Source organism: Cardiocondyla obscurior, linkage group LG16 (assembly GCF_019399895.1).
Source record: "Cardiocondyla obscurior isolate alpha-2009 linkage group LG16, Cobs3.1, whole genome shotgun sequence".
Classification (NCBI taxonomy): domain Eukaryota; kingdom Metazoa; phylum Arthropoda; class Insecta; order Hymenoptera; family Formicidae; genus Cardiocondyla; species Cardiocondyla obscurior.
The window spans coordinates 2359131-2369687 of record NC_091879.1 but is presented as its reverse complement, the minus strand read 5'-3'; positions in this window follow the sequence as shown (position 1 = coordinate 2369687).

Genomic DNA, 10557 nt, shown 5'->3' with positions numbered 1-10557 from the left:
TCTAAAAAGCGTCTCCTCTCCCCGTCATGCAATATTCAAAATTCCGCGAGAGCGATGACAGGAGATCTCGATTTCGCGTATAGCGCGGCGCCTCTTTCCCTTTAGAATTAATCAAGCCCTTCTCGTTCTCGTCTTTCGGCACGACTCTAGCCGCGTCTAGCCGATCCTGATAAAACCGTCAAGTGGACGTACGATATTAGACGCTCGCGGGAGAGATCGGAGCACAAAAGGTACTGTTATTTTTCCTTTATCAGCTGTGAGTGACGCGCGCTTTATCGAGGAATATTTTCCCGCGCTTATCTATCAGTTTCAGCGGCTGGTGCTTGTTATCACAGCTGCTTGTAATGCTGCCCCGTCGTCATTAGGAATTCCGAAGGCGGAAAAGGGTATCGCGAACGCATTGACGATCCGCCTTTCGTTTACGAGAGATAAAAAGAAAAAGTCACATTTATAATATTTTTATTAAAACAGAACTTTTTTTTTTCCCTCCCAACACCGCGCATATTGATTCTGCGGAATTTATCTCGCTCAGAAAAAAAACGCCTGGCTTTGTCTTTGAGGAAAATCGCGTTTTGCTGCTCTAAAAAATTATTAAATCTTCCGTGCAAAAAGGAGAGAGGGCAGGGGGCGGAAGAAGGCGCTTTAAGGGAGTTTTTCGTTGTAACGGGATAATCGGATGGCCGAGTACCCACGGAGATGGCGCACCCCTTTTTCCGGTCGGGAGGGGGTGGTGGAACGTGCAATGTTTCACGGTTAAACGATTCGATTGTGCTTTCGGGAGGGAGGGACGCCCCGGTGAATTATTAAATCCACCCCGTTGATTTATATTTTCTTACTTTACGCTTTGCCGTTCGATCTCGGGGAGGTGGCGGGGAATCGGCGGGAGAGATCTGATTGCGAGGCACCGCTTGATTTGATTACCTGCTCCGCGAAGTATGACTGAAATATCGTTCTCGTTGCGGAATCATGGCTCCGCTTCTTCGAAGTCGAATATCTCAAGCCGGCTGATAACGACTGAAACGTCGTTCTCGATTGCGCTTTTAAAAGCCGAAAAATGTCGGAAAGTGCCACTTCATAAATCGCGGGGCGCAGTATCAAGATTTGCGTATTCGCGTTATCGCGGGAACGATGCTTGTTCAATAAACCGGTCGACGCGGTGGAAATACGTAACGAAAGAAAAAGACGTGGGTGATTCTACGTCTGTATCGCCGGCCTAAATGTTTATCCGATCGGAAGCAGCCCCAAAGCATTCTTGGCGAGGCAAGAAAGGGCTGTTCTCTCCGATAGAGCTGCAAATCCCAGCGCCTTTCATCATTTTTCCTCGCCTCCCCCTTTTTTTCTGCCATTCTCATCTTTTTCCCCGTCTCTCTTCGCTGCCTATTGTTCTTCTTTCTCTTCACCCTCGCGCTTCCTTTTTATCTTTTAATTAACCGACGGCGCTTACGTAACCAAAGAGTCCTAACTTGAAGAATTTTCACGAGCGATCGAATAATCCGCCTTTCCGTAAAATAAGATTGTCGAATCTCGTCCGAGAGGCTGCGATGAAATATTGCCTTATCGTGAAAAATCATTTGCGCAATATCCGGCGTCCGTGAGAGTCCGTTTCGGATCGGGGTGGCGTTTATTATTCCTCATAATGTTACCGCTGTATCTTTGTTACGTATTTTAAAAGCAGAAGAACGGAAAAGTTACGACTGTCTGCGCGCCGCTGTCTTAGATAAACTCCGAACTTTAAATCCCGTTTCCCCGAAACGATATTTTTCCGCGGGACCGCGGGTGAGATAAATCACCCACGGAGACTCGGAGAAGATTACTACTTGGACAGAATGACGAAAAGTCCATTTCCCATTGTACAAGCCGCAAATATTAATGAGAAAAACATGCAAGATAGACGGCCTTCTTTTTTTGTTCTACTTAATTTCTTGAAATCTAATTTTTTAATCTTTTTTCTTTTTTTTTCTTTTTATGATTTTCTGTGATTTTCTGCAAAAATTAACGCGAACTAATAATAACAATAAAATGTAATTATAACGTGTTATAAATATCGCGCTTTTCAAATGTATTTCCTATGGATCCGAGCTGGACCCGGGATCGCGTAAAAATACGTAAATTACTCCTTTCAGAATTTACGCCGGAGGCTTTTAACGTCACGAGACGGCGAATCAAAAACTTATGAACGTCCCCCGAAGGATTAATGCCGGGGACAATGAAGACTGACTTTCTGTCTCCCCGCTTTCATAAAGTGACACCTCGCCCGTCCGAACTAATTACTTTCGGCTTAAAATCCTTAATTTGTTGCTGAAAGACCGTCGTCGGGGAGGGCCGTCCTCCCCCGCGATAAAGTCCTTCTTTGTCCGAATACGCGATAAAATGCTACTCGGGACGATAATTGGTTGCCGGATCTATTAAGAGCCGCCGGGGAGAAAAGAACATAAGGACGGAGATTTCTTAAAATTTTGATAGTTAAGAGCGTATTATGTTACGGCGAAATAAATCAAACGCCTCGTCGACTAAGTCGTAAAACTAAAAGTAGACTTTCTCGCCGAGAAAACTGACGTCGTTAACTACTTTAAATAAAGCCTCAAAATGCTAATTACAATTAAATAAATATAAAAAAGAAGATTGACTTATTTAATAAATATAAAAAAAAATTATTAATCAATTAAAATGTCTTTCGACGAGATAAAGAGAACCGGTCTTCGAGATTAGTTTTGCGCTGCAAGATGGGGTCCAGTTACAGGAGGAGGGGAAAAAAATAGGGCGATATCTTTACCATCGGCTTCGACAGCCGCGCTAAATATAAAGCGGAGACACAGCGTTCGACTGCGAGTGACGTGAATCTTGATAAAACTCTCCGTTATCTCCGACAGGCTCGAAATTAGCTCGGGCACCGTCGCGAAGGAGCCTGATATTGAATGTTCCTGCACCCTTTCGTCGGTAACACCGGGGGTTACGAGGCAACAGATGTACCTGATACATATTCATATCCGTTTCCCGGACAAGGCCGCCGCGTTATCGTTACTGTTATTATTGCGCGGCCGTGCGCGGAATTCATCCGGAACCACTTCGAAGGAAGAGAAGCCCTTTTCGGGCGTCGCCTCTGGAAGAACGTCGATCTCGCGCTTCGTCCTTCTTGCCGTTAAGATTTTTAACGCGATTGCCCGTCGCCTCACCGTAAAAGTTAGAAGCCCACGTGACGACGACGCGACAGAAACTAGAAGCTACCTCTTTTTTTCACCGACTTTATGCTGGCGATAAATTTTTATTTTTATTGTCGTTGTAATTTTCAACGCAGCCTCGAGCGCCTGTCTCTCTTCGTGGTGTTCGATGTAGCCGCGGGAAAAAGAATAAAACTATTTTCTCATTCTTTCGGAAATACACTATAGAACGAAGGAAACGTGACTTCCGGCGACAAATAAATTTTTTAAATGTAATTTTTGATATTAAATAAAAAATTGTTTAAGATCGAAAGAATTACATATAAAAGGATTAGTTAAAAAAAAAATTGTTTCATTCTTTTAAATTTCAATTGTCCTAACAAGAAGACGTCAAATGCAAATTACGCTTCCGCCACTGGCAACGAAAGTACCGATCGCGTCGGGAACTTACAATCCTTAAGTCACCTAACGCCGACCTTCCGGCGGTGCCTTTGTGCACGAGGTCGCACGAGGTCCACGGAGGGCTATCCCGGGTCAGTGTATCACGGAGGGAGGAGAGAGGGGAATATCTATTAACTTCGACGACCGCCCTGGGCCAGCTTTCCGCGGGCGCGAAACGCTCGAGATGAGTTATTGCTATGGCTCTTTATTAAAGACTAATACGAGAGCGGACTCTGGAAGGCTGACTCCGGGAATCCCTTAATCTGCGCGATCTATTATCCCACGTCGTGGGTACCACCGGGGTGAGAATTAGCCCTCTCCTGGCCGCCCTTCGAGCCCGTGCGAGCGCCGGCCGCGGTTTGAATTATTGCCCTGGCATATCTCGGGGACCTTCCCACCCTCGGCCCCTCTTTTGCCCCCCGAAGCGCCCAACCGCCACCAGCCACCATAAGATCGAGGCGCTCAAATGTTTTCGCTGATAATGCAATTCCTCGGCGAAATTACTCGGCGTGTAACGACGAGATCGACGCCGCCGTCGGAGATTCGAACGGGGGAGAGGGGTCCCGTGATTTCGCGAGAGACGTTAAAACCGGGAAGATAAAAGGGAGAGAAAGGTGACTGGAAAGGAAGAGAGGAAACGACGAAATCTTCGTGTTATCTCGAGCGTGTCGTGCGGCGTGGAAAAAAAAACCTTTTTCTCTCCTTTCTCTTCCCCCCCTTTTTTCTTTTTTTTCTTTTTTTAATCTCCCCCGATTTCCCTTCTTTCTCTCGAGAAGAGCGGCTACTCTCTTTGCTCGGCCGAATATGAATTATGCATGAGAGGAAACTTTACGGTGCGTATATACGCGAAGCGTCACGCGGAAATCCACGAATCTATTATACGCTTTTTAATTAGGCGCTGCCGAATCTGACGGATGAGATCCGGTATACATCGAGGGACCCTCTCCGCCATTCGGGGAGCTTCTTATCGCGGGGAGACACAAAGCGCGGCATACCTTTATCTATCCTCATAATTATGTAACATCATAACGAGATGCTTCAGATAAAGTCTAAAGAGGCGCCAGTAAAATCATTTTATTAAAAACAAAATAGACGTTATAGCATTTCTTTTTTAATTTATTTTTTGGAATTAACTTTTATATTTTAAATAAAAGCTTTACAGCCAAATTTTTAAGCGAATAATTTGCGAGAAGAGACTGCTGAGAGAGATTCAATAAAAAAAAAAAAATTAAAAAGCGATTCATTAAACGTGTTCTCGCCTTGTCGGCAAGTGGCGCCGCGACACCCTGACGCCCTTCGCACCTCCGATTAGTGCCTAGACAACCTGGACAGGTGCAAAACAACGTGTCAAGACGAGTGAAAGGAGAAAGCTCGAGCAGGGTGAGTTACCGAAACTGCGGGACAGTAACAAATTTTTTTGCCCGTTGGCGAACAATTGTCACTGGCATTTGTATCGTACTTTTGTAGCGAAGACGAATATTGTTATTGAGACGGGAGATAATTAATTGACAGCGCAGTTAATTAACATTTTTCTAAATCGCCTTGTATCTTTTACGCATCACCCCACGCCAATTAATTTATTTCGCTATTTCGAGATTAGAATTGCACGAAAAATCAAATTAATTTATTAATATTTTGTATTCTTAATAGCGAAAAAAAGGAATTTTTCTTTTCTTTTTTTTTAAGAGCACATTAAAACGGATAATTATCTGGGATTTCATATGACGCACATTGCCGTTGACTTGCAAAATAATTTTAACCAAGACTTGCGGTGCGGTCTCCACGGTACGTGCTTCACTTTATAATAATAGGGTCTAAGTATTTAAAAACCGAATCGAGTGAAAATGCAATATTTAAGTTAAAACATAAAAACTCCAAAGAGAAGAGAATGTGTTACATTGTCGAACTGAGAACAAGCACCTCTACGTTGCCATGACGCAATATTCGTTGCTAGGAAGTGTTTGTACGATAATAGCCGACCGTGCTCACCTGAACCATAATTCCAAGCATTGCATCGATCTTTCGAAATTAAACTGGAAGAAACTATGCGTGCGCTACGAAAATTTGCATCGCGAAAAGACCGATACCTATCCGCGAGAGATTTAATAACGCCAAAGATGTTAAATATTATACCCATGTATAAAATATTTATTTCTCATTTATCTCGCCTATCGTCGTTCAATAAATCATCGTAAAATCCTACCGTTTGTTCAAGACTATACCGCTGCAGAAATTAATTTTTACTGCCTTTCGTCGTTTGTCCGCGCGTGTGTCAATTTTTCTCATCGTTAACGCTTGTACCTCGACACGTGCGAGTTGCAGAATTAATAACAATATGTTTTAATGAATAATTCACGCGGCAGGAGTCAACAGACATACCTAAAACCAATAAATACGTCGCGAAGTGCGACGCTGGCTCTGCACATGGAAACTTCCTCAGGCGAGCGTAATCGTGATTTCCTTCTTCGGCATTATATACCGGTTAGAGGCAAAAGAAACGCAATTTTCACGGTCTTCCACTCGATCAAAGTGTATAGGCCCTCCTTACCTTTTTCTTCCCTTTTTGCTGCTTTATCGCGCGACATGACGGGAATTCGCGACGACAGAAGAACGGGAAGATAAAATGTCGCTTGATGGGGCAGCAGATATCGAAGAGAGACACAACGGGCGTAGGAAAAAGTAAAAGAGCACACACGAACAGACATTCGCGATGAAACGCCATTGGAAGTCAAGATTTCATCGGCGAAGGAGAAATCTATTTGAAATAAGACCGTAAGCTTGAAAGGACCTTGAGTAATGCGAAGGAGCGAAGAAAAACCTCCGAAGTAACATTTACAAGGGACAAAGAAAATTCTTGAAGCAACGAAAGCCCTAATTTCAAGTCTCACTTCCCTAAATTCAAATTTATTATTTAATTATTAATTTAATTTCCGGGGCTAATGAAATTTTTTTCACGTCTCGCTGATGAGAGGATTTCAAAATTGCTTTGTAAGAAGCCCAGAGAGGAGCAAAGCTCGTCATTCTCGGCAGGTAGTCGACGTAAAAAATGATGACGCGATCACTTTTACTGTAAAAAAAAAAAGGAAAAAAAAAGAGAGAGAGGGAGATTATCTGAGGAAAAGCTAAGTGTAAGCGGCGGGAGGAAGATAACGCGAACGGAGGCTCGGTAACTACGGTGAGACAAACCCTGTCAGCATAATCGAGAGATATTCCCGACTTCCGCCGCAAACGGTGGCGCATTTTCGAAGAAGTATAGCTGCGAGAAGTCCGCCTGCGAATAATATTCGAATATCGGGCCCGAGAACTGTCGCGGTCGTAAAGCAGAACTGATATGAATGCGGATGGCTCAATTTTACACGCTCGCGCAGCCCCCGCTTTCTTTTCCCGCCACCCTCGTTCTCCCCTCGGTCGGTCCGTCATGCATCATTCTCATTGATCGTATCTATCAGCTCCCATTGTCGCGCGAAAGGGCGCGGAAGGGCGCGAAGCTGTTCCCGTGTCGCGCGGATGCAAAAAGAAAATTAGAAAAATAAGATTAAAATAATAACTTCCGCGTGAACTATTTTATGTTATCATAAATATATCAAACGCGTTTATTAGATTCATGTAACTAATAATAATAGTAATAAATTATGCTGTAATGCACAATCTGGTATTTTTCTTTTTTTTTTCTTTTTTAGTATGATTGAGGCAAATTTAATGGCATGTTTAAATGTATTTCTTCAGGGACATTGCCAAGAAACACTGTTGCGATAAAAAGGGTGCGGAATGTCCGACTGCGAGGGTGGCGTGAGCCCGAATGGGTCGGAAAAATCGGTAACGCACGACGAGAGCACTGAAACGATGCCGACTCGGCAGAACGACGGCAAGCTAGAAGAATTCGAGAAAGTGCTCCAATCGATGATAGTCGCCCATAGCATGTCCGAAGAAGAGGAACAGGTGGAGGAGGACGATAACGCGAATGGGAAAAAGACCGTAGGTAAGCCACCGACTGCAAAACTGATTTAGTTTAGAAGTTAATATCTCTTATTACAATATTAGAAAATATAATGGGGAAAAAAATATAATAATTATTTTTATTTTTTTCCCATCCTTTCTTACACAGAAAAAAAAAAAAGAAAAATTTAATTTAATTTTTTTTTCTTTTTTTCTTCCCAAGTTCATCTATCAATTAAAAACCTCATTTATGCGTAACGCACCAACTTTTTAAGATAAGATTAAGTACACAAAATTGCTCCAAAGTATATTAAAAAAAAAGGGGGGAAATTTTGAAGCAGATTTCATGTTAGTCCCATCGATTCGCACAATAAACGAATGCTGAAAAGCGCGACGCGGATAAAACGCTTCGTTTCCTAACGCCTCGTCTCCGCCTCAACGGCGATTCGAGACGGGGATGAAGTTGCACCGACGGAACTCAGGTAACCTGTTGAGAGGCTCTGGAGTGGGCGAAAATGGAGAGCTCGCTGCAAGCTTAACTTAGAGAATTTCCCAGACGTTCGCCGGGGGTATTACCAGCGGGAAAGTGGCTGAACAGCGATAGACGGCGCGAAGGAAATGTCTCCGGCCTCGGGGATTAAGTTCCCACCCTTCCCGTCACTTTTCTCCTTTCCCTCCCCCCCCCCTCCTCGCATCCCTCAGCTTTCATTTTTATTCCGTTCTCGTGACGGCGACCCGCGGATAGCCAGAGCTTTCTGCCAACCCTACTGTCCCTCGAATAAATTAGTTATTCTTCCCCGTAATTTCGCGCGTGCCTCGTTTTATCTTGCGATCGCGCCGCGATTATTTTATCACGTACAAAGCAGATGACAAAATAGATTTGGCAATTATTTTAATTGCGACCGGGGAGACGCACCCGCGCGACCCAATATTCTTAAGTGCGGGCTCGGCAAGCTGTTGCCGATTCCACGACGGCCCGAATGTCCCGATGAATTTCGCGAGAGCCGAAATCCACGCGACCGAGAGAAGTCGTCTGCGTCCTAAATTAAACTCATAAAACGCCCGCAAAGCCTGCGCCCGTTTAAAGGTAGATCCACAAGGGTGGATTAAGATCGCGCAGAGACGTTGGCGTATTAAAACGCCGCCCGTACAACTACATGCAGTAAGCTCTTACCATCGCACTTTGTAATTACTACGCTTTCTTTCCGAAGGGATGGCAACGAGAGGAAACCGAGACTCATCTCCGGAAGTAAAATAATTTCAACTCCAAAGAGATTTAAATAAGAAAATAATAATAATAAAAAATTCTTAAAAAATTTATCTCAAATAAATTACCACTAATTTTGTTATCATCGAAATATTATACACGAACGAGCAAGCGTTTCGGTGTTCTGCTGTGAGTATGCCCTGCTGCCTTCGCCTCGTTGTCGCGGGAACATACGGTTTTGCGGTGCCGCGTGCCTTCACGTGCGAGAAAACGCGCGAGAGCGTGGTGCGTGAGCGGGACCATGATTAAAATAATAAATTCCGGGGACCGCGAGTTGAGACATTTTGGCTGGAATCGGTATCGCATCGCGCGACCAAAACGCGTTTCCTCGGGGATACGGAGACCGGCGGCCTGAATTATAAATGCCGGGGGGCTGAAAACGCGCGAGGAAGCCTCCTCCCGTCCCTCCCTCGAGAGGGAAAGGGGCGAGATTTTATTAGGGTAGCGTTCGTTAGGCACGCGTCTCCGGGCAACCTTCCAACTCGATCTCACGGTCCGTTTCACTCTCGCGGACTGTAAGCATACATTAGACGGGGGAGGTTGAATAAGAGATTCCCCGACGTTCTCAAATATTCCCGAACATTGTCAGCGAAAAATGCCAATTGATAATCTTTCTCGCCGCCTGCAAATTTTACTTTTCGCATTTCGCTTACAGCTCTTTGATTCAACCGGATAAATTTCTCTCCTGAGCAAAGACGGAATAAATATGCGACTTCCGCGATATGACGTTGTTAAAAATTTGCTGCACATTTTAGAACTCGAGTGCGAGACGAAATGGAGAAACATCACGCGCACACGTCGCGCAAATAATATCGCGAGTCTCGCTGCGTTTCTTATTTATGCGTTCTACGCGCTGCTTTTTCCTTCGTCGGGCATCAAATCTCAATACAGCCGCGTCGGCGAATAAAACATATTTCCCCAGGCTTTCACGCCTGCCTACTTCAACGGCTGAGAAAATTCGGCACGCGAGCCGATTCCGAATTATCATAATGTCAGGTGTCAAGCTCGTAGTTTTCTCGCCGGCGCTTGACACTTTCTCTCCCTACTTTGACACGGTTTAAATCTCCCTCCTTGCCCTTTGAGAAGTTTTCAAGCAAATGGATTCACTAAATACTCATTTGAGAAGATGTTCTCTCGATTAGGCGGCAGTCTGCAGACGCTTGAACTTCTGCTCGTCTTTCGTTTAAACGGCAATTGCTTATTCATTTACTTTTTAAACGCGACATGAATTATATATATTTTTATGTTTCTTTTCTAAATTCGTCTCGGTGTAATTTATACGAAACGCTAGGATTGGCAGTTTGATCGGCACGGAACGACGTTGAACAAACAATCGATCTGTCGAAAAATTGTCTCGGGGTATTTTTGTAGCAGCAAACAATGCACGTCGGGATTTTCCCATTTTTCGCGGGCCAGATTTTCGCTTGTGGAAAATGGAAAAACTGCGCGAGAGATATCCCCGTTCTTCCCCGCGATAGCGAGGTGGAAATCACGACAGCGCCATATCGCAACATTCGCGGAAGACGTGCGCGATGAAAAATGACACCGAGCTCAAAAGTTGCCTGTGTAAATAAGAAATCGCTTTCCCGGGGAGAGCACGCACCCCCGCGACCGCATCATTCACTCGTCCGGGAACTCTCGAAGTGAAATACTCGGAATTCATCAATTTCAACGGCGGACAAAAAGCGTAAAACACCCCACGGCGATGACGATAACGACGCGAAGGCGAGTGATCTCCGCGTTCTCGCGGAGATA